Consider the following 25,383-nt stretch of genomic DNA (forward strand, 5'->3'; position numbering starts at 1 on the left):
CTCCCAAGACATCTCAAGCCACATCCATTTTTGGTTGCAGTAGTCTATGAACTGAACTCTCTGCTACTTCTTCTGTCCCTTCTAGTCTAATCAGCATAGCAAAGTATCTTTTAAGACATTATTCATATCATTTTGGATTCCCTTGGCTCAAAACCCCTATTATTGCTCCCCATTTCACTTAGATAATGACACAACCATTCATTATGTAGTGTCTATTACCTTCCCAACCTCAACTTGTACTACTCTTTCACATCATTCATTCTACTCAAGCTTCAGCAACCATCTTGCTATTTCTGGAGCACACCTGTTTAAATACAGTTTTAAGACATTTTCATTAGCTGTTCTCTCTACCTGGAACACTGTTCTCTTTCTTTATCACCTTCCTGATTTTTCTCAAATATCTTGCTTTTTATTTTTTTGATTTAATACCATGTTTCCTAAACTTATTCAGCATGAGAATAACTGCTTATTTTCCCTCGGAACACATATTTTAAAAATGTTTACAAACACTCCTCTCATCCCTCTATACTCCCCTTTCTCTAATAAACACTCATTTGCTTTCTGTCTGAAAATTGCTATCAAGCCATCTAATAAGTGATATAAACAATTTTTTGTCCTATGTGCTTGCTTACTTCTTTGAACATAATGTTTTCAAGGTTCTTCCATGCTGCAGCATTTCTCATAACTTCAGTTTTTATTGCTGAATAATTTTCCATTGCATGTATGTACTACATTTTGTTTATTCATTCCTTTGTTGATATATACTTACCAGCTTTTGTATATTGTAAATAAGACTGTTTAAAAGTATTAGTTTATGACCATGTTTTCACTCTCTTTGACTGGATGTCTAGAAATTGGATTGCTGGGTCATATGGTAGTTATATATTTAGCTTTTTGAGGAACTAATACCATAATTTTTTAGTGCTGCCTGATATGCTCACTTATTTTAATATTGAAAGCTGTTTCCAACTCATTCTGTATGCTCAATTACTCTCACTTTCTTTTAAGCATTTTTTCATAGTTTGTATCAATTTATAGACATGTTTGTATATCATGTCTTCTGCTAACTGTCTCTATCTTCTTGTTAAAATTTAAGCTTAGCCAGGGCACAGATTCTTTTCAATAACATATACCAAGTAGTCAGAATAGTGTCTGGAGCATTGTTTTCCCTCAGTAAATATTTGTTAAGACAACAGAATAAACCCATGCTCTGAGTTTATTCTGGAGTAGGAGGGTAATTCAAAACCCAGACAACATCATCCTTTCTGTTGATTCAGAACAAAAGTCTTAGAACCAACCTTAATTCCCTCATGCAAATCACTTGGAGACCTTTAAAAGTATCTCTGAACATGGCCTTTCAAGCAATGAAGATTGACTGTCACTGTGGACCCTAGGGGAGGGGGAGAGAGGTATTGAATAGATGGAACCAATGTACCTCTGTGGGCAATAGAAGTGTTCCACAAGAGTAGGTAAGGATGGATATAAGACATGTAAAATTACAACAAATATATAGGGGCTAATATGCTAAAATGTAAATCATAAGGTAAAACATAAGATAATTAAAAATTTAGAAAATTGTATAGTCTAAAATATAAACCACAATGTAAACACAAATGTTAACTTGTTTGAAAGCTATTGTCTTAAGATCTGTACATCAGTTAGAATAAATATAGTATGAATATGTAAAAAGATTATTGCTGTGGAAGGGAAAAAGGTTTTATGTTGGATATGTGGGAGTACTATATATAGTATATATGAATTACTGTGATCTAAAACTTTTGTGAAGATAAGCTTAATAATTAGAAAAAAAGAAAAGAAAAAGATAGGACATAGACACTGAGGAAAAGAAGGAAGTAGTTGCCTTGCCAATTTTCATATAGGGCAATACTTATTGCAGTGATGGAAGGCAAAATATCAAAAACAAAGCTTTTGCATTTTTAAATTTTTTGATACCCCAATTTATTTTTACCTTAATTTTTCTAAATTAATATGTATTCTATATCTAACCTTTAAACTCATCACTATATTCCATTTTACTATTAATGGAACCTGGCAATATATTGGGCTTCACTTTTGAAAAAGTTTTGGATCACAGAGAGGTTCAACAATGGCAGGGGAGGAATACTGATGTGGGATGTTATTGACAGGGGACACATGGTTGGCAGGGAGTTCTACAGGGCATATATCTAGGGTTCATAAAAATGTTTGGGTATTTTCATAGTGAGTACAATTAAAAACAACAACTGAAGGTGTGCTGAGTTCCTAGCCAGGGGAGCCCTATCACAGTCCCAAAAGGAACAGCAACAATCCCCCAAGTGCAATGGTAAAGACCAAAAAAGAATGAAGATCCAACAATGAGCCCTTGATACTAATGACTATGCCTGTGAGCCTGTGCACCTGAAATAAGAACAAGGCCTAGAACTGCAGGGTGCCTGAGAGTTACCTCCTGAGGGCCTCTGTGTTGCTCAAATGTGGCCAGTCTCAAAGCCAAACTCAGCATGTAAATGCATTGCATTCCCCACAGCATGGGACATGACTCCCAGGGATGAGCCTCCCTGGCACCGAGGGATTAGGTTGTAACATATAAATGACCTTGAATAAAAGGTTAACTCGGACCAGCAGAATATCTCAATCTACATATAATACCATGAATTAAAAATGCTTTTTGACCTGAATCAAAGGAGGAAATGGAAAGGACAAATGAGTTTATATGGCTATGAGTCTCCAAAAAGAGCTGGGAGGTTATCAGAGGGGTTGCCCTTATGCACACTTCAGCAGAGTCCCAGAGACAGATAAAGTAGATACAACCCCAGGTATTGGTTCTTCTGAGAGCTACAGAGACCCACAGGTTCTATGGTCATGGCAGATGGAGTTCAGTGCCATGTCAATTGGCCCTACTTTGGAGTTTGTGTTTCTGTGTGATGGAGCTGGACTCAGATGTGATCTTTGTCCACAAGCCTCTCCTGTTACTTTTAACAGATCTGTAGTTGGTGCTGGGGTTTAGTGTATACCCGGGGGACTTGAATCTCTGGACTGTCCATGTGATAGCTGAGCCCTGAGCCTCAACAGACTTCCAACTCCTATACTCTTCTTTATTGAACTTACCCCAATCAGCTAACATGGAGGTGAAGAAGGACAACCACTACACCAGGGAACCAAGAGTGCCTACAACTGAAAGCAGGAGAAATGCATCCAGCATCCATGTGGAATTCAAGCCCCCTCTTTATATAGATGTGAAGTGGACACAACCATTCTAAGGTCCACAGGATAGAGGAATAGAGTATGGGTTAGAGTGGACTTACCGATATTCTGTTCATGAACTATTGTGATTAGTAATCGAAGAATATGTGGCATTGGTGTGGAGAAAGTGGCCAGGGTGGCTGTGGGGGCATTTTTGGAAGTGGAGCTGTCCTGGATGATGCTGCAGGGACAGTTACCGGACATTGTATGTCCTCCCATGGCCCACTGGGTGGACTGTGGGAGAGTGTGGGCTATGATGTGGACCATTGACCATGAGGTGCAGCAATGCTCAGAGATGTATTCACCAAATGCAACGAATGTCTCATGATGATGGAGGAGATTGTTGTTATGGGGGGAGGAGTGGGGTGAAAGGGGTGGGGAGTATATGGGGACCTCATATTTTTTTAATGTAATATTAAAAAAATAAATAAAGAAAAAATATATAAGTGTGAATATCTGGGCCTTAGCCCAGAGGAATTGAACCTGAGTCTCTGGGCCCAGGGTCCAGGAATAGGTATTCTCAAGAAGATCTTCAGGTGACTTCAACGGATAGAAGTCACCTGCAGGTCTAGGCTCACAGTTCTTGGTTCATGGGACCAAGAAGTTAAGTGCTCTAGGTTCTCGGGGACCAAGTCCTACTACTGTCTATTTGTTCCCATCACTCTGCCTCTCATATCCCACTGAATTTAGGGAAAAGCAGTTGGTCACTTCAGTGTGGTACAAAATGATTCTTTAACCCTGGTGGTTAAGATCAGTGCCCTGGGAGTACCCACAGTAACGAGGCTTCAGAGACTCATTCAAATTCATTGAAGTAGTCCTTTGTTTCTTTTCCACCTCTAAGATGTTTTGAAACTGTGAGTCTCACTTTTTCACTCTTTTAAAATTCCCTTATTCTAATCAACTTGTTTAACACTGATGAAACAAGAAGCTTTTCCTTAGGGAAATTTCGCTTGAGATTTGAATATACATGCTAACAGGTATACAAGCACAACGTTGGTTTGTTCCCTGAATTCTAGCCACATAATTTACTCTGAATTTTTTTTCCATTTCCTGACATATGGAGGTAATAAAAACACATACGTTCAAGTAATCTGCTTCAGTTTACTGAAACACACTTTAAGTTTTATATCCTTAAGTTTCCTAAAACTCCTGGCTTCCTTCCTTTTCTCCCACTTACTCTCCCTTCTTCACTATCAATTACTACCCACCTGAATATCAAAAGGATCTGAGCAATTACATGTATTTATTTTAAACATTTATTTGGCCATGACTTAATCATATTTAGATATTTCCTCCTACTGCACCGATTGTTGGTGGTCGAATCACCCATCCTAACTTGAGTCTTCAAATTTATGACATCAGGCTCCAAAGTGACTTACTCTCTGAGTTAGAGCTATTTGTTGGCAAAATCAGGACTAGGTCTCAACCCCTTGATCCCTGTAAATGGGAGAAGTGTGTACGGACCTCAGATTCATCCCAGTTTCATTGCATTAGCAGAAGAGTAGAGTGTGCCAAATCTTTCTGCTTTCATATCTAAACTAGACAGTGGAAGTTTTGATTGTATTGAATCAGAAAAGCTATTTGATGTCTTCTACTTTAATCTCATGGCAAAATGTACTAGATTTAAAACTGAGGGCATGTAACTTCATATTCTGAAAATGTCTTATTATATTTGATATTCTAGCTGGCATTTCTCTTGAGCTTGTCTACCCTGATAGGAAAGGAAAGCTTTTCAAATGGCATTTATGTATAGGAATTTTAATGTAAAGGTGAGAGGCAAAGGCATGCATTTCATTCAGCAAGTATTCTGTTTTCATAGAAATGATCGTGCAATCATATGCAACACCTTAAAGAGATGTCCAGTCCTGCTAAAGTGGAAGGTTGAGTGTAATATTTTCCATTTTGGTATGAGTGTGTGTTTGTGTGAATGTGTTGTGAAATAAGTCATTTCTTACTTCGCTTTGTGTTCAAGCTTTTAATAACTTCTTTGGAGATGATCAGTCAAAGGTTTCATTTGCTCCTGGTGACAGAATGCTCTTGTTAGAACTCTCCTTGAGGACTGATACTCTTGCCATTTCCTTTGAATGATTCATGGTCTCTCAAAGCTTCAGTTACATTTCTGTCTGTCTGTCCTACAAGCTGTATTTTCAACTGAAATTTAGTGTTGATTCCCACCCACTCAAAGTGCACAACTTCTCTAATAAAAAAAATTTTTTAATGGATTAATGAAATATTATTTTATGAATTAAAAAAAATGTCTTAAAGCCCTGTGCAATCTCTGAACCAACAATTTCAAAACCAAAAATGTGTTCTAAGAAAATCATTAAGTATGTGTTCAAAGTTTAAGTTATAAAGATTGTTAACATCAATATATTCTAGTAGGGAACTGGTTAAATAAATTGTAGTGCATCTAGTAAACAAATACTCTAAAATCATTAAACATGCTAACATAAATTTTACTAAAGAAGAGATGAAAAAATGTAAGGCTATTAGTGTTGTTTTCTATAACAGTAGCACACTTGTCTGGTAGAAGTGGGAGCATTGCTTTATTTGACCAGTTAACAAACAGATTTGGTTCAATCATAGCATGATAATAAATTATAACTATGTGATGCTTTAAAACATATATTGCAGACTCATTCTCTTTATCTATATATCCTAAGCCTTTTATTCAAGTATGAGTTTGGAACTCCATCTTTTTCATTATTTTATGGTATAAATCATAGTTTATTAGTTGATCTATAATTTTTAGTTGTTGATTTGTCTAAAGCAGAGTAGCAATATACATAATTGTGAAGTAAACAGAGCGCAGATTCATATTAACTTTTAACTTTTTTTCCAATCATTAAAAGTCTCTTGCTTACACATTTTTAACAGTAATTTTTTTTCTTTTTCTTTCTTTTTTCTTTTGTTATCAAGTCACCTGTATGGAATCAGGGAATCTTTCTAAAGAATTCTACAGTTTTCATATTTCATGAAAACAACTGACTTTTAATGAAATCATGAAATTATAATAAAAGATATAAATGTCATGAAAATATTAGTAACAACAAAAACTGATTTTCAGTAAGCCTAAATTAACTGGTAAAAGCCAAAGTGCATATTCACCCTGGTGAGTAGCTGGGTAGCTTTGGGGGAAGCTGTAGCCTGTCATGAGAGCATGCCAGGGTTTTGGCTCAAAGTAAGGAGAGTATCTCCCCAAGGTCGTCATAGCAGGTCCATCACATTTTTGATAAGACATCAGCTGACGGTAAAAAGAAAAAAAGTTTCTTTATTGGCAGAGGACACAGAAACCTACAGGGAGTGTTAAATAAAAAGAGAGTTAATGATAACATGGCACGCTCACAGATGGAGGTGTGGTTTCCAGTTCCATAGAGCTGTGTGGGATTCCAACAACCTGGTGCGAGCATTTCACCAGTTGGGAGTGAGAATTCCAGGGGGATTGATAAATTCTCTCTTGACCTTCTGGAGACGTTTGGCTACATGCCTGCCCACTCATCAAGTGGAAGTGAGAGGTTTCTGATGATTATTAGGAGAATGGCTAAAGTAACTGTGGCCCAATAAACCAAGGTTCAGGCCCATCTGACGCCCTTTCCCACATTTTATCCACCTATTGAATCAATTGGATGGTTTTCCTTTTGTCTATATCTACTTTCTAAATTTTAGAAACCAAACACAATAAGGGGAGAAAGTTATTTTTAGTAAAATAGCAGAATATTCTTCTTTTTCTAATATCTGTCAGATAATGGGATTCTCCCAGAAGACTGGAAAATTGGTTGGATTGGTTGCAATTGTCTTCTGTCAATCTGTTATTGAGAACTAACTGAGGGTTCATAGTTAAAGGTGCTTAACAAACAAAATGTTGGTATCCATGACTCAGCTTAATCCTCTTCCCTCCCCAGGCCAGGGGCTGGTCCTATATTTTAGTATCTATAACTTGAAGGAAAAAGAGAATGCTTTTATTTATTTATTTTTATCTTTTTTTAAAAAGATACATAGATCACACAAAATGTTACATTAAAAAATTTAAGAGGTTCCCATATACCCTGCTCTCCAACCCCACCCCCACTTCTCCCACATCAGCAATCTCTTTCACCAGTGTGGCATGTTCATTGCATTTGACGAATATATTTTGGAACACAGCACTCTCTCTCAGTCCATTCAGCGGGTTATGGCAGGATATATAATGTCCCGCATCTGTCCCTGCAATATCATTCAGGACAACTCCAAGTCCCGAAAATGCCCATTAGGAGCTGGACCACAGCAGACAACACAGATAGACTCAGAAGCTTCTACACTCCAATGCTAGCTCTTTGGTTCAGTAACTGTGACCTTAAACAAGCCACATACTCCATCTTCTTTACTTCTTGACTTTTTCCCAGGGTTCATTTCCTACTGCTCACCAAAATGCCTTAAGACATCTCCACAATACCTCAAGGACTGGTTTTGGTGACAATTGACTCAAGCCTGTGACAAATCACTACCTAATCTCAACAAGCCATTTCTCTCCTGGGTAGGAAAAGAGATGGAGCACTTTAAAATGGAAAAAGAAAAAAAAAAAAAAAATCCAGGAGGACATTGTTCTAATCCTCTGCCTTCAGGACTGATTTGTATTTGGATATATCCCTTTTCCCAGCCAGTCTGAAGAAGGGATAAAGGAGAAAATAAAGAGAAGAATAAAATTAAGAAGCTGAGAAATATATGGATTTGGACAGTATGAAGATTTCTGTGTTGTAACAATACATTAAATGCACTTATTAGACTGCTGGAGCCCAAAGGGACCTGAGAAATCAGAGATAAGTGCCAGGCAATTAATGCAGAAATCTAATATTCATGTGAAGACTGGTAATCAATGTTTTTATTAGATACAGTTTTATCAGATGAACCTGAGCTCCATGCTCTGCAGCTTGCAACTGGTAAGAATTTGAGAAATGTAATTAAGTGTCCTTTCCTTGATTTTCTCATCTGTTAAATGGTGTTATATCTGCCCCTGGAATTGTCATCAGTAGAAGGATTTATGCTTGTCACATAGTAGTTACTCAATGAATATTAGTTGCCAACATAAATGTATTATCTCAGCCACCAATAGGCACTTAATATTTTGGGTCCTTGGAAAATCTCAGAGCTCCAAGGATGAGCAACACTTGCAAGGTTTGTAACAGGAAAGTTGGGCTGTGTTCCTCCTGTTTTAGTCCACTAGGCAGCCAAATGATATATACCATAAATGGGTTGGCTTTTACATTGGGATTTATTGACTCACAAACTTATAATTCTGAGACTGAGAGGAATGTCCAAATCAAGTCACGGCAATGCTTTCTCCCAGGTGATCCTGGGCTCCTCTGTCACATGAAAAGGCACTTGGAAGCTTCCAGGCCCTTCAGCTTCCTGATTCTGTGACTCTCTCTTTCTCTGTCATCATCACTTTTATAAAGGAATCCAGTAAGAGGATTAAGACACAGCCTGGGTCGTGCCTTAACTGAAGTAACCTAATCAAAAGGTCCCACCCACAATAGGTTCAGGCCACAGGAATGGATTAACTTTATTTTTATTTTTTTGTTGCAATAAATTTTTGTAAATTGTATTTTTTGAAGATACATACATCACAAAAAATGTTACATTAAAAAAACATAAGAGGTTCCTGTATACCCCCACCCCTCCACCCCACTCCTCCCACACCAACAACCTCCCCCATCATTGTGGCACACTCACCAAACTTGGCAAACACATTTTGCAGCACTGCTGCACCACATGGATAATAGTTTACCCTGTAGTTCACACTCTCCCCAAGTACATTCAGTGGGTTAAGGCAGGATATATAATGTCCAGCATTTGACCCTGCAATATCATTTAGAACAACTCCAAGTACCAAAAATGCCCCCACATAACATCTCTTCTTCCCTCTCCCTGCTCTCAGGAACTATTATGGCCACTTTCTCCACATCAATGCAACATTTTTTTATATTACTAGTCACAATAGTTTTATAGTAGAATATCAGTAAGTCCACTCTAATCCATATTTTCTTCCTCCATTCTGTGGACCTTGGGATGGTGATGTTCACTCCACCTCTATATCAAGAGGGGGCTTAGATTCCACATGGATGATGAATGAAATTCTTCTGCTTGCAGTTGTAGGCACTCTTGGTTTCCTGTTGTGGTAGTTGACCATCTTCACCTCCCTGTTAGCTGACCTGGTTAAGTCCAATGAACCAGAGAGAAGGAGTTGTAACTCTGCTAAGGATCAGGACCCAGCTGGCACATAGGCAGTCCAGAGATTGAAGTCCCCTGAGTATACACCATCCTTAGCACCAATCACTTTTCAGTAAAAGTGACTGAACAGGCATGTGTAGAAAGGTCACATCTGAGTCCAGCTCCATCACTCTCAGGAGCACAAATTCCAAAGAAGGGCCCACTGACATGGCACAGAACTCCAAATCCATTTGCTATAACCATATACCCTGTGGCCCTCCATAGCATACAGGAGAACCAGTACCTAGGGTTATATCTACTTTGGCTGTTTCTGGGGTCCTGCTGAGGCGTATGTAAGCGTGACCCCTCTCATGACCTCCCGACTCTTTTTTGAAGATTCTTAGCCATATAAACTTATTTGTCTTTGCCATTTCCCCTTTTTATTCAAGGTCAAAAAGCAGTTTTTAACACATGATCATACATGTAGGCTGAGATATTCCGTTGGTCTGAGTTGACCCTTTTATTCAGTGTCTCTTTCTAGTTGCATTACCAGTTAGTGATTCGTAGTAATCCCTCAGCACCTGGGAGACTCATCCCCAGGATTCATGTCCCACACTGGGGGGAAGGTAATGCATTTACATGCTGAGTTTGACTTAGAGAGTGACCACATTTGAGCACCATGGAGGCTCTCAGGAGGTAACTCTTAGGCACCCTGCAGCTCTTGGTTTAGTTCATATTTCAGACACACAGGCACATAAGCATAGTCATTAGTATTAAGGGCTCATCATTGGACGATCCTTCCTTGTTGGTCTTTGTCATAGCACTTGGGAAATTATTGCTAATCCAATGGGAATGTGATAGAGCTCCCCTTAGTAGGAACTCAGCACTCCTTCAGTTGTCATTTGTAACTGTAACTGCTGTGATAATACCCATCATATAGCAGAACATTTCTTCTAAGATTTATTTATTTATTTATTTTGCTCTCCTTCTTCCCCCCCTCCTGCCCTGGTTGTCTGTTCTCTGTGTCTATTTGCTGTGTATTCTTCTTTGTCTGATTCTGTTGTTGTCAGTGGCACGGGAATCTGTGTTTCCTTTTTTGTTGAGTCATCTTGTTTTGTCAGCTCTCCATGTGGGTGGTGCCATTCTTAGGCAGGCTGAACTTTCTTTTGCTCTGGGTGGCTCTCCTTATGGGGTGCACTCCTTGCACGTGGGGCTCCCCTACACGTGGGACACCTCTGTGTGGCATGGCACTCCTTGCGCGCATCAGTACTGTGCATGGGCCAGCTCCACACGGGTCAAGGAGGCCTGGGGTTTGAGCCGCAGACCTCCCATGTGGTAGATGGATGCCCTAACCACTGGGCCAAGTCTGCTTCCTGTATCAGAACATTTTTATGTCCCCTACATACATGCCCTGAGGAATTCCCTCCTAACCATGTGCCCCCCATCAATAACATCCCACACCAGTGTTCCTCCCCTGCCATTGTTGAACCTTTCTGTGGTCCAAAACTTAAAAACTGAAGCCTAATATATTGATAAATTCAATTAATAGGAAAATGAAATATAGTGATGTGTTTAAAGATTAAAAATATATCTACTAATTTAGAAATACTAAAATAAAAATAAATTGATGTATTAAAAATGAAAAATATTATAAAACTTTGTTTTTAACATTTTGCCTTTCATCATTGTAATAGATGTTGCCCTCTAAGTACAGTGGCAAGGCACTTTCTTTAATTTCTTCCTCAGTGTCCACATACTTTCTTTTTAGTTTCTAATTTTTAATTTTGTCTTCAAAAAAGTTTTAGATCACAGTAATTCACATATAAAATATAAGGGACTCCAATATATCCAACATCAAACCATTTTTCTCCATCCTCAGCAATGAAATGATGTTTTTACATGTTCATGTTATATTTACACAACTGATGTACAGATTTTGAAACATAGCTATCAAACATGGTTCCATTTGGATTTACATTATGGTTTATAATTTTAGACTGTAAAAATTTCTAAATTTTTAGTTTCCTTATGTTTTACATAATGGTTTACATTTTAGCTTATAAACTTTTATACATTTTTGGTGTAAGTTAACCTGCCCATCATTACATGATCTTGAGGAGCACTTCCATTGCCACCCAGTTACCCTGCTTCCTTCTATTCTATACCTTTCTCCCCCTCCCTTCAGGGTCCCCAGTGACAATCAGTCTTCACTAGTTGAGGGACCAGGTTTACAGATACTTGCAACAATGCTGAGGGCTTAACATATTAGACTGCCCTGACCCATTGGAGACACCGATTCTCTTGAGGGAAACAATTCTCTCTGTTTGAGAACATCAAGTCTCCCCAGGATGTGGGTATACCTTTGCACTTTTTATATGGTCTCCACCCAATGATTTAACACACCATGAAAAAATGAGCACTCGCACACTTCCTAGAAGCCTGCCCCTGTGCCAGATGACCCCCTTAAGCACCTTAAACATGTAATCCTACTTACTATATTTTCTAAAGAGTTTTCTCAACATTATAGTTTCAACCGTATACCTGACAGTCTCCCATATTTAACTGTTCCTCCCAGCCTTCCCCCCTCTTTGGGCCATCTGACCCACCCTCACACCCTAGTCCTCCTCAAGTCCACAAAGCTCCACCCAAAGTATAACTTTGGTTATAGGTATAACCCCCATCTTATCCCTTCCCTGTATAAATACTTACCTCCAGCTTATCATAGACTTCACCCATGTAGGCCTCAGCTCACAACCTTCCTCTCCCCCTCAAAATCCTTTAAGCCTATCTTCCAATCTCTAGGTCTCTGTGACATCTTGGTTTGCTTATTTCATATCAGAGGGATCATGTAGCATTTGTTCTTCAATGCCTGGCTTGCTTCACTCAACATAAAGTCCTCAAGATTCATTCATATTATCACATGTGCTTGTACTATATTTCTTCTTATAGCTGAATAGTATTCCATTGTATGTATATACCATATTTTATTTATCCATTCATCTGTTGATGGGCATTTGGACTGATTCCAACTTTTGGCAATAGTGAATAATACTACTATGAACATTGGTGTGCATATATTGGTTTGTGTCCTTATTTTCAGTTTTTCTGGGTATATACCCAGGAGTGGAATTGCTGGGTCATATGGAAAATCAAAAGCTAACTTTTTGAGAAGCTACCAAACTGTCCTCCAGAATGGCTGGATCCTTCTGTATTCCCACCAGCAGTGGATGAGTGTTCCCTATCCTCCACATCCTCTCCAGCACTTGTAGTCTTCTGTTTTTTGATAGCTGTCAGTCTTATGGGAGTAAGATGGTATCTCATTGTAGTTTTGATTTGTATTTCCCTCATAGCTAGTGCTTTTGAGCATTTTTTCATGTGCTTTTTAGCTATTTGTATTTCTTCTTTGGAGAAGTGTTTGTTTAAATCTTTTTCCCATTTTTTAAATGGGTTGTTTGTCTTTTTATTTTTGAGATATAGGAGTTCTTTATATGTACAGGATATGTCTCCTATCAGATATATGGTTACCAAATATTTGCTCCCATTTGGTAGGCTCTCTTTTCACTTTCTTGCCAAACTCCTTTGATATGCAAAAGGCTTTTGAGGAAGTCCCGTTTATCTATTCTTTTGCTGTTGTGCTTTGGGTGTGAAATTCATGAAGCCATTTCCTATTACAAGGTCCTGTAGATGCTTCACTATGTTCTTTTCCAAGATCTTTATGGTCTTGGCTCTTATATTTAGGTCTTTGATCTATCTTGAATTGATTTTTGTATAAGGTATGAGATGGTAATCCTCTTTCCTTCTTTTGCACATGGATATCCAGTTCTCTAGACTCCATTTGTTGAAGAGGCCATTCTCTCCCAGCTGAGTGAGCTTGGTGGCCTTGTTGAATATTAGATGTTTGTATATATGGGGATCTATATCAGAACTCTCAATTTGGTTCCATTGGTCAGTGAGTCTATCCTTGGTCAATATCAAGCTGTTTTTACTACTGTAGCTTTGTAGTATATTTTGAAGTCAGGTAGTATGATTCTTCTAATTTCATTTTTTTTTCTTTATTTCTTTGGCTATTTGGGGCCTCTTTCCTTTCCAAATAAATTTCATAGTCAATTTTTCTAGATCATTAAAAAATGCTGTGTTGATTTTTATTGGGTTTGCATTGAATCTGTAGTCAGTTTTGTAGGATAGACATCTTAATAATATTGAGCCTTCCTATCCATGAACAGGGAAAATTCTTCCATTTATTTAGGTCTTTGATTTCCTTGAACAGTGTTGTGTAGTTTTCTATGTATAAGTCTTTTACATCTTTAGTTAAACTTATTCCTAGATATTTGATTTTTTAATTTACTATTGTAAATGGTATTTGTTTCTTGATTTCCTTCTCAGATTGCTCATCATTAGTGTACAGAAATGCTACTGATTTTTGTGCATTGGTCTTATAACCTGTGACTTTATGGAATTCATTATAAATTCTAGAAGCTTTGTTGTAGACTTCTCACGGCTCTCTTTGTAAAGGATCATGTCATGTGCAAATAGTGAAATTTTGACTTCTTCCCTTTCTATTTGGATCCTTTTTATATCTGATTCTTGCCTCAGTGCTCGAGCAAGTACTTCTAACACAATGTTAAATAGAAGGGGTGATGGTGGGCATCCTTATCTTGTTCCTGATCTTAGAGTGAAAGATTTTAGGATTTCACCATTGCAAATGATGTAGCTGTAGGTTTTTCATATATATCTTTGATCCTGTTCAGAAAGTTTCCTTCTCTTCCCATCTTTTGCAGTGTTTTTATCAAGAAAGATTGCTGTATTTCGTCAAATGCTTTTTCTGCATCTATAGATATGATCATGTGATTTTTTTCCTTCAATCTGTTTATGTGGTGTATTACATTAATTGATTTTCTTATGTTGAACCATCCTTGCATACCAGGAATGAAACCCACTTGGTCATGGTGTATAATTCATTTAATGTGTTGTTGATTATGATTAGCAAGTATTTTACTGAGGATTTTCACATCTTGGTTCATTAGAAAGATTGGTCTGTAATTTTCCTTTCTTGTGGTGTCTTTTTTGGCTTTGGTATTAGGGTAATGTTGGCATCATAAAATGAGTTAGGCAATGTTCCTTCTATTTCAATTTTTTGGGGAAGTTTAAGCAAGATTGGTGTTAGTTCTCTCTGGAATGTTTGGTAGAATTCACTTGTGAAATCATTTGGACCAGGACTTTTCTTAGTCGGGAGATTTTTAATGACTGATTCTATCTCTTTACTTGTGATTGGTTTGTGGAGATCATCAATTTCTTCTTTTGTCAATGTAGGCTGCTTATGTATTTCTAGGAATTTGTCCATTTCCTCTAAGTAGTTTTTTTTCTTGGAATATAGTCTTTCAAAGTATCCTTTTATGATGGTCTTTACTTCAGTTGGGTCAGTGTTGATATCTCCTTTCTCATTTCTTATTTTGTGTACTTGCATCATCTCTCTTTTATTCTTTGTTAGTCTAGCTAAGGGTTTTTCAATTTTATTGATCTTCTCAAAGAACCAGCTCTTTGTTTTGTTTATTTTTTTGAGGGCTTCCTTATTTTTTATTTTATTTAGTTCTGCTCTGATCTTTGTTACTTCTTTCTTTCTTCTTTCTTCTTTCTTTGGGGTTAGTTTGTTGTTTTTTTTACTAATTCCTCCAATTGTGCAGATAGTTCTTCAATTTTAGCTCTTTCTTCTTTTTCAATGTAGGAATTTATGGCTATCAATCTCCCTCTCAGTACAGCTTTTGCTGCATCCCATCAGTTTTGATATGTTGTATTATCATTTTCAATAGTTTCAAGGTAGTTACTGATTTCTGTTGAGATTTCTTCCTAGACCCACTATTTTTAAAAGAATATGTTGTTTAACTTCCACATCTTGGTGCCAAATCTGGGTCTCTGGCCCTTGCAGATTTACAACTTCATTCCACTGTGGTCAGAGAAATTCTTTTGTATGATTTCAATCTTTCTGAACTCATTGAGACTTTCTTTGTGGCCTATCATGTGGTCAATCTTAGAGAATAATCCACATGCTCTTGAGAAGAATGTATATCCTGCTGTATTTGGGTGTAATGTTCTGTATATGTCTATTAGGTCCAGTTCCTCTAATATATTGCTCAAATTCTTTGTTTCTTGATTGATTCTCTTTCGAGATGTTCTGTCCAATGGTCATAGTGGTGTGTTAAAGCCCCCCACTATAATTGTAGAGGCATCTATTTCTTCACTTGGTTTTTCCAGTGTTTGCCTTTCATATTTGGAGGCGCCCTGGTTAGGAACATAAATGTTTATGATTGTTCTTTCTTCTTGAAGGATTATTCCTTTCACTAATATGTAGTGTCCATCTTTGTCTCTCACAATTGTTTTGCATTTAAAGTCTATTTTGTTTGGGACGGTGGACTTGGCCCAGTGGTTATGGCACCTGTCTACCACATGGGAGGTCCACAGTTCAAACCCCAGGCCTCCTTGACCCATGTGGAGCTGGCCCGTGCACAGTGCTGATGTGCACAAGGAGTGCCATGCCACACAGGGGTGTGCCCATGTAGGAGAACCCACATGCAAGGAGTGCACCCCATAAGGAGAGCTGCCCAGTGCGAAAGAAAGTGCAGCCTGTCCAGGAATGGTGCCATACTTACGGAGAGCTGACACAACAAGATGACACAACAAAAAGGAATACAGATTCCCATGCTGCTGACAATAACAGAAGCAGACAAAGAAGACACAGCAAATGGACACAGAGAACAGACAACTGGGGTGGGGGGAGAAGGGGAGAGAAACAAAACAAATAAATCTTAAAAAAAAATAAAGTCTATTTTGTTTGCTATTAATACAGCTTCTCCTGCCCCCCCCCTTTTTTTTGGTTATTATTTGCCTGTAAGATTGTTTTCCAACCATTCACTTTCAACCTCCTTGAATCCCTGGTCTAAGATGTGTTTCTTGTAAACAGCATATAGATGGGTCATATTTCCTTATCCAATCTTCCAATCTGTGTCTCTTAACAGGTGCCTTTAATCCATTGACATTCAGTGTTATTACTTTCAAGGAGTTACTTATATTAGCCATATTTTCTTTGGGTTTGTGTTTGTCATGTTTTTCCATTTTTTTTTCTCTTTTTGTCATTTTAATTGTTCTTACACTCTCCTCCAACTGTCTCTCCTGTTTTTTTTTCTTACCTCCTGCAGAACTCCCTTTAGTATTTCTTGAAGAGCAGGTTTCTTGTTGGCATACTCTCTTGGTTTCTGTTCATCTCTGAATATTTTAAACTCTCCATCATTTTTGAATGCTAGCTTTGCTGGATAGAGTAATCTTGGTTGGAAATTCTTTTCTTTTAGTACATTGACTATGTCATACCACTGCCTCTTGCCTCCATGGTTTCAGATCTGAGAAATCAGCACTTAATCTTATGGAGCCTCCCTTGTATGTGATGGTTCTCTTTTCTCTTGCTGCTTTTAATATTTTCTCTTTATTTTGTGCATTGGATAATTTGACAAGTATATATCTTGGGCTAGGCCTGTTGGGATTTATGCTGTTTGGGGTGCATTCTGCTTCCTGGATATGTACATGCATCTCCCTCAATAGGTTTAGGAAATTTTCAACCATTATTTCCTCCAACACCCATCTGTCCCCTTTCCCTTCTCTTCTCCTTCTGGGATGCCTATAATTCATATATTTTCCAGTTTGCATTGTCATTCAGGTGCCTAAGTCCCCACCAGGTTTTTGCTATGTTTTTATCAATCAATTCTACTGTCTGTTTGATTTCAGATGTACTGTCTTCCACATCACTAATTCTTTCCTCTGCCTCTTCAAATCTGCTGTTATTTGCTGAGAGTGTATTTTTTTTATTTCTTGGATTGTGCTGTTCATTCCCATCATATCCCTTATCTTTTTGTGTACGATTACAATTTCTTTTGTATGCTCTCCAAGTGTTTTCTTAATATCTTTAATCTCCTCCTTCACTTCATTAAATTGGTCCATGATATATGTTTTGAGAGCTTCAATTAGTTGTATGAAGTTCCACAACTTTTCCTGGTTTTCAGTTTGTTCATTGGATTAGGTCATATTTTCCTGATTATTGGTATAGTTTGCAGTTTTTGTTTCTGTCTGGTCATCATTTTATCTTGATGGGTTTATTCAGCTGATTATCTTCTTCATCTCAGGGTTTAATTAGTTGTTGTTTTTGTGTGGATATTAAGTTTTCTCTTTGTCGCTTTGTTCTTCTTATTCTATTTCCTTGTTGTTGACTAAGTTCCCTTAAAGGAAAATATTAGGGCCAGGGAAAGCAGAAGGGTAAAAAAAGAAAAATACAATAGTAGTATTGATAATGAATGTTAGCAGAAGAAACAGGTGGGATCTAGGAGAACGGATATTGAACTCATGTAAGCTGTGTAGAATTATAAAAGTAAAAAAGTGGAGTACATATAATGAGATAGTAAACTGAATATGGGGAGGAATATAGTATGAATTACTGTGTGGTCAGGAGAGAGGGGAAGAGAAAAGAAAGGACAATAATATAAAGAGTGAATAAAATATAGAAAACAGAATAGAGGTCTTAGAGATAAAAAGTCAGAAATATTGGGGGTAAACAGAGGTGGAATGTAAGAGGAACAATAAATGATGGAGGATAGAAAGATGTAAAGGCAATGGGATAGTGTTGGTAGCCAAAATCACTACATACAGGAAAGAGGAAATGGAGGATAAGAAAGCACAGCAAATAAGAAATGTTGCCTCCAGCACCTAATATAAAAAAAAGAAGGAAAAAAAAGCATGCAAGAAAAAGAGAAAGGAAAAAAAGAAGAAAAAAGGGCCATGGGGGATAAAAAAGGAAGGAAAAACAAGAAAACAAACCAACAAAAAAGACCAGACAAGGCCTCAAGCAAAGAATCCTCTTTGCCATTGAATAAACTGCTTAGAAGTCTGACCTTTCTCCTTTCTCCCTTCCTCACTTCCCTCTCTCCCAAGGCAGTAGGAAGCCTGTGTGAGGGCTTCCACAGGAGATTCAAATGGGTCCCTGGTGACCTTCTCAGGGCAGAAAATAATGTCTCTTAATTTCTTGAGAGAGAGTACCCACCCCTTGCCAGGAATCCTAAATATGCAAGTGGAAGCCTGCAAAGCACATTCTATTGTCACTCTTCCTTAGGTGTGCTACAAGGGGACTAATTGATTTTCTGACTCCACCTTCTCTCAGACCAAGTTTCCTATCCCAGGGCATTTAAGTAAATCGGGCTCTCTCACCAGATTCGCCTCTCCTCTCTTCCTAGGCTCTCACAAAGTCAGTTGGTATGCTCCTCCAAACTCAATAAAAGGGGGGGACCAGAACATTGAACCTGCACTCCTTGGGCCCCTCTGCACCTCCCACCTAAACCCTCCCACTCCCGGTTAGTCCAAGACTGGAGGGCTAGGGCAATGTTGGATTTCTGGGAGTGCTGGGTTAGGGAAACAGAGGCCTGGGAGAATGTGGATTCAGGGTATATGGATCTGTGAAATGTGGGTTGCAGGGGTTTAGGGAACATGGGCTTGGGGTTCACACATTTGGGAACATGGGGCTTGGGAACTCTGCGGCAGTTTTCAGGCAACACTGTAGCCCTTAGCCCTAGGGGGCAGGGATTTAACTTCCCACGGCTTCTGAGTTCAGTGTTAGAAACCTGCAGTTGTACCTTGAGCAAGCCCTAATTTTGTCACAGTATCTCCAGATTGACATCCAGACACCTCCTGCTTTGTAGTTTCCCGAAACAGCCCTCTCTGGCAGGATTCCGTCACTCAGCCGGTCCCACAAAACCAACATGTTCTTCTTTGGGCTGATTCATAGATCTTGGTTAAGCAATTCCATTTATTTCCAGGTCCTGCCTCTTTAAAACGGGCCGTTAGGTCAAACGATTCTCTCTCCTTTGTTCTCAGCTGTCCTCTCACGCCCACTTCAGTGCGTGGTGGTGATCCAAGCAGGAGAGAGGCAGCTGGAGTCCAGGACCAGAGGCAAGAGAGCACGAGAGCTGGATTAACTTTAAGAACATGATTTTCTGCATTTCATCCAGCTTCAAACTACCACTCCCCTCTCCTCACTCCCACATGGTGCACTGATGCAGACTATCACATTTTTTTTCCAGCCTCCACTCTTCTTCCTCGTCAACTTGGAGTATATAGTTCAACGCTCAATGAACCATAAATGATAAAATGTTAGAGCTTAAAAATGATCTTAAACATCATTTAATCCCTCCTTCTCGTTGTACAGAGGGAGAAACTGAGGGCCAGAGGTTGACTCTGAGATTCTAAAATGGCTTTTCTATGGCCTCTAACCTCACTTTAAATAGGATGCCCCAAAAAGGACTTCAAGATTTAATACTGAAGTAATGGAATATTGTCTTGTCCTTGCTTCTCCCTCATTCACTTTGAGACAGAATTTTCCAAAAGCCTCTTTATCTTACAGTAGAATTTCTTCTAAGTGATTATGCAGCCGTGAGAAGAGGAATGGGTGTGGGAGAGGGTGGCATGGTATGAAAAATCTATATAAAACAAATCAGGAAAATGAAGGGCTTTTCAAAAGGTCAAGCATTTTGCATTCAAAAGGCTTTCAGTGATGAGTCAGGGTAGAGATTTGCTAGAAAAGTGTTAACATCAAACACTTATTCAGAAGAAGCTGATTTATTCATATTAATGCTTCTCTTTCTGAAAACTGACATTGCTTTATATGTAATCCCATTAATTCACATTGCTACACAGGTTGTTAGCAGGTATTTTATCTGTTAACAGGATGGGAAATTGAAACTTAAAAATGTAAATGACTTAGGAATTCCAATTTTAAAATATTTACATCTGACCTTAATAGTGGAGAAGGCACTGCCTATGCGTCTCAAGGGACAAGTCATTTTTGCAATAATAAGATACCAGTGATGGTATCTGGATCTTGAAAATACTCTCAATGTAACGGTTTCCCTTGTTTGCCTTATTTAATGACTCCCCAGCCATCCATACTTTTTGTATAATAACTTTGGTGATTGGAATACATGTGAGCTAGGTCAGAACGCAGTGTCTGCTATGGGTACAAAGATTTACAAAAAATAGCCCTTCAGGCTCACCTTACTCACTGTCATCTCAGTGTACAACCAAACTGGGAAACAAACAACAAAAGGAGCATACAGGAAACACACGCATTTAAGGAGACACACACCTAAGATGGTATCAGCGCAGCCTTCAGGGAATGGGTCCAAGCCACACAAAGCCTGGCTCGCTGTCTTTCATGCCCCTAGCCCGGGGAGGGCACGCAGCAGCACCCAGGACTTCCCTCTGACGTGTCCTTGCCGCGCCGCAGGGACTGAGGACTATGTTTTCTTTTTTCTCTGTCATCGGGGCTACGGCAGGACGACCCTGAGCTATCACGACCCACGTCTTTGCAAAGCCCCTTCGCGTGTTTGCCGAGAGTTTACCAAAATACGTGAAGCTAGAATTGCCCTTTTCTCTAGGTTTTATTCGTGACTGACATAGGAGCTGAGGTCCTCATCCGCAGATGGCCGGGGAGCCGGATCTCGGGCTCTCACCTGCTGTAGCAGAAATGAAATCAAAGTTTGTCCATTGTGACCTGGATGTCTGCTGAAGCCCGCCTTCAGTTTTGACCGGTAAGGAGAGGGAAATTTGTCTTGTGGCTTTTTAAATAGTCTTTACTTTGAGTTTCCTCGATATACTTCTTGTCACTTAGAATAATTTTTTTAAAGAGTGAAAGAAGAATAACATTTTTTCAGTTTCTTCAATAGGCGTTCCCTTTATTGAGAGAGGGAAAATGAGCTCCAGTCATTCAGAAGTTTTCCTTAAAAAGGGAGAGCTGTGAAAAGGCTCCTATTTTCCCATTGGTTCTGTGGGAAAGTAATCCATTTTGGATCAATAGCTATTGGTTCATGATTAGCCATTGCTGTTCCCCATTAAAACAAAATTAGGCTGTCATCCAGAAAATAGTATTTGAACCATGTTTCAATTTCAGAGAAGTCTACAACAAGGGCAGAATATTAATCAGATTGTGCTTTCGGGAATTGAAGCCAAAGTTATAAATATTTCCTCAGGATATATTATATAAGACAATTCAGTTACTGATGAGGCATGAATGTTTCTAATGGCATATTCTGCGGGGTGATTTATTTTAATTGTCACTCTGGGACCTGTTATTACACAGTGTTAGGATGGGTCACTGCATTAGAAAATTAAAGCTGATGAAAGGCATTCATTTTTAGCCTGTTTGTAAATTCACGTTTTTGGGATGAAGAGATGCTGACTGTAGATAAATCCTGCATGGCCATTCATTTACCATTCGCAACACCTTCTAGTGAAAAAAACCATTCATGTGTTAATTGGTAGAGTTCAGCTCTGAGTGCTTTGGGGTCTCCTGTGTAAACCACACCCTGCCTGAAACCGGGGTGCTGAGACTGTGGTAGGACAAAATGCCACTCCCTTGGAAGAGGGCAGTTCTTTTGTTCCTGCCAGGTAGGTTTGAGGTCAGGTGTCCAGAATAGAAACAGAATTGGAGAAGGGAAGAAAACTAGTATTTATTGTATTCTAGAGCATGAGAGGTATATTGCATAGTATTTTACCACTGTCCTCTCATTTTACTTCAAAAGTCTCCAAAATTTGGTAGGATTTTCTTTAAACTTACAAATAGAGGCTCAGAGAGACTGATGAACGATTAGAAATTTGCACTGTTAGTAAAAGACCATTCCAGGAATAATTTATTTTGTAGTGAAAACTTTTTTTAAGAAATGCTTTTGTATGTTCTATTTTTTGCCTTTTAGGTGGTAAATAAATATTGCATCCCTAAGTATTTAAATGTAAGAATACAAATAGCACTAATACGATGGTTTCCCATTAATGTCTGTATTTATAGCCTTAGCTCCTAGAAAACCTGTATTTTTTCAGTGGTTCAGATAGGGCCTCTGGGTGATGTGGGGGAGAGCCTGGGGAGGCAAGAATGACAAAGGTCCAAGATTCAAGCCCCTGGTAGTGTTTTAACTGAACTCTCCTATTCTATAAAACCTTTGAGATACAAACACAGAGATATATTTTGGAGAACAGTCATGCCATTATTCCCTCTAATTTTTGCTTAAATGAATCCGTCTTTTGTGCATGTAAAAATAGCAAATTGTCTGCAATGTAATGTCTAGTCAGTTTCCAAAGGAGAATAAGAAAGTAAGATGTCAAAAATCTTGTCTGCTATTTACATAATTACCAGATTAAAAAGGAATTGTGTAAATGCAAATGAGGGTGCAGGTGCCTGCCACATGGAGATTACCCAAATTATAACGTTTGTCTAAGAGAATTATTCCTTTCGTGCCATGTTAAATGTCTAAAGCTTCAAGGTTTGAGAAACCAGCTCTTCAGTGTACACTGTGGGAAGCTAGTGGCCCAGTGCTCCATGCTAATGCTTCATCTACTACCTGCTGGCCTCTGGATCTCCAAATTGTGCATTTTAGTGGGCCTGATGGGACAGCTTCTCAATGGGGTTATTTTAGTTCCTTTTGCCTCTATGTAGGCACTACATTGTTTTAAGGCAACATATTTTTTTATTACACTTAACCAGCAAAATTGAATTGTTCAATCATCAATTTTAATTCACAAATCTAATCTAAACTGTTTCTTTACCACTGTAATTCCTTATGGTGGTAGCAAGTTTATAATTCCAGTATCTCAAGATCATTGAGCAAAGAAATTGAAAAGTAGCATGTCTGTTACCTTACAGTTAGAGTTTTGATGTCAAAGGAAACATTCAACGTGCTATTCCTTATATTCAAATGCAGTTTTATTTCATATTTAATTGACCAATTTTAGAAGGTCACATAGAATATTTCCCTACTTAATTACTACTCTAAGTATCTGAAGTACAAATATACTAGCCACGAATCTGGGATTTCCTTGGATACACCTAGTTTTGTGTGCTATGTTTATATTAAAAAATGGTGAATCATTAAATATCTAACTAAAGATGATTTGTTGCAGATACACTTGAAATTATTTCTAATAATTAAAAAAATAGGGATACTTTTATCAATTAAATAAATCATGACAGTGAGGAATGTGATTATCTGCATTAATAACTTGAGTGCATCACTATTGTTTTTTTCTAGCAAAGGTAATCGAGAGCTGACATCTTTTTCCCCAAACTCTCTCTTTCCCTTTACAAAGACTTCATTTCCATCTCTGGAAAGACTGCTCTTCTGTTCTCTCCTGTTCAAAGCAACTGTGTCATATTTGACAATTACTTTTCTCTTCCTCAGATGAGTTTCCTGATTATAAGTACTAATGATTCTCTCTTTGAAATATTTTGTGGATTCATGAAACTTCCTACATTTCTTCAACTCTAGATCCTTATCACTTCGTACCAAACACAATGTGTACACGACCTCTGAACCCCCAGTCTCCTCCCATCACTGATTTGTCCTGCCCCTGCTACAAAACTTCTTTGATTTTGCTGTTCCATATGTTGTTTTTTTGCTTCTCTGTTTACCAACACCCTGTTGTCTGCTTTTGGGCCTTTCCTCAAGGCTTCTGTTTTATTCTAAAACATCCCCAATCCATTTACTTTTCTCAGCACCTGCTTTTTATTTGCCTTGCTTTGCTCTTTCACACATTTGAATTCACACAAACTCCAAGGCCATATAAACTCCAAGGCTTTATCAAACATTAGTTTTTCTGCATGTTTTTTTTTTCACCCTAAGTAAATAATGCATGACTAACTCCCGGTACAGTTCTTCCGCCATTTTCTCTGCTGCTATTCAATGTGGTCCTTTCCCATCAGGAGTTTATAATCTAAGAGATAATCTGAAGAGCTGACATGTAAACAACTTTAATACCGTGTGTCCAGATTTATGATAGAGGTAAGAGTAAGTGTGATGGAAGTTGATAGGGAAATCAAGCAACCCAGATTGAAGGGCTGGGTTTGCAATTAACCAGTATAGACTTCTGCTGAGTATGAAAACTGAAGGGAGTCTTTAAAAATTGACATTAGTCAGATAGCTTTGTGCAGCCATTACTTCCTCAAATTTGCTGGACCGGTTGCTGAACTGAATTTTATTCAGTATTCAAAATACCTGGAAAATTTAGCAGTTAGCAAATATTTAGTATGAGTTCCTCTTTCCTTTCTAACTTTTTCTTTACCTACATAAAAATAAATTTGATCACTTAAACTTTATTCCTTGTTTCTTTACAAAGTCAGGCCTAAAATGGAAACTGTCTACGTTTTAGATACATTTAAAAACTACTATCACATTCAATGCCCTTTGGGGAATGCTGGATGCTGCATCATTATTATATTTGTGTGATTTTCTCTGGGAGCCTTGAACTTCTTTTATTTATCTTTAGGAAAATAAGATAGAAATTTGATACTTGAAATTCTCTTTTGGGCCTAGATTTCTACTCAGTCTGAGTCTTAATATCCTCCAAAGTTCCTTGCCCTGAGTATCCCCTCAGTATTCATATCAAACATACTAATATATTTTGTTGTTTTAGGGTTTGGATACATGCAGGCCTTAATGTGGAAAACCAGTCTTTCTGCTTCCTTCTTCTGAGTTGCCAGATTTAGCAAATAGAAATGTAGGATATAAAGTTAAATTTTAATTTCATGTAAGCAGTAAACACTTTTTCATTACAAGTATATACCAAATATTGCAAAATTTTAGCATATGTATTTGGGTTATCCTTATTCTAAAAATTATTCGTTATTTATCTTAAATTAGATTTATTTGCACATCCTGTGTCTTATCTGGCAGCCCTATTCTGTTTGCCTTCTTTTGTATTTGAAACTGAGTCTAAACCTTTTCCTATAATACCCCTAAACCTATGAATTACTTGCACCTAAAATCAGTGATCTAATAAATATGCCTCTAGGGTATTTTTCCTCATTTTATCTAACAGTCTTGCCAACAGTTTTCAACTTTCCTTCCATTCTGTGTAAGCACACTCCAATAGTCCTGAACTTGG

The sequence above is a fragment of the Dasypus novemcinctus genome, chromosome 25 (genome assembly GCF_030445035.2).
Source record: "Dasypus novemcinctus isolate mDasNov1 chromosome 25, mDasNov1.1.hap2, whole genome shotgun sequence".
Classification (NCBI taxonomy): Eukaryota; Metazoa; Chordata; class Mammalia; order Cingulata; family Dasypodidae; genus Dasypus; species Dasypus novemcinctus.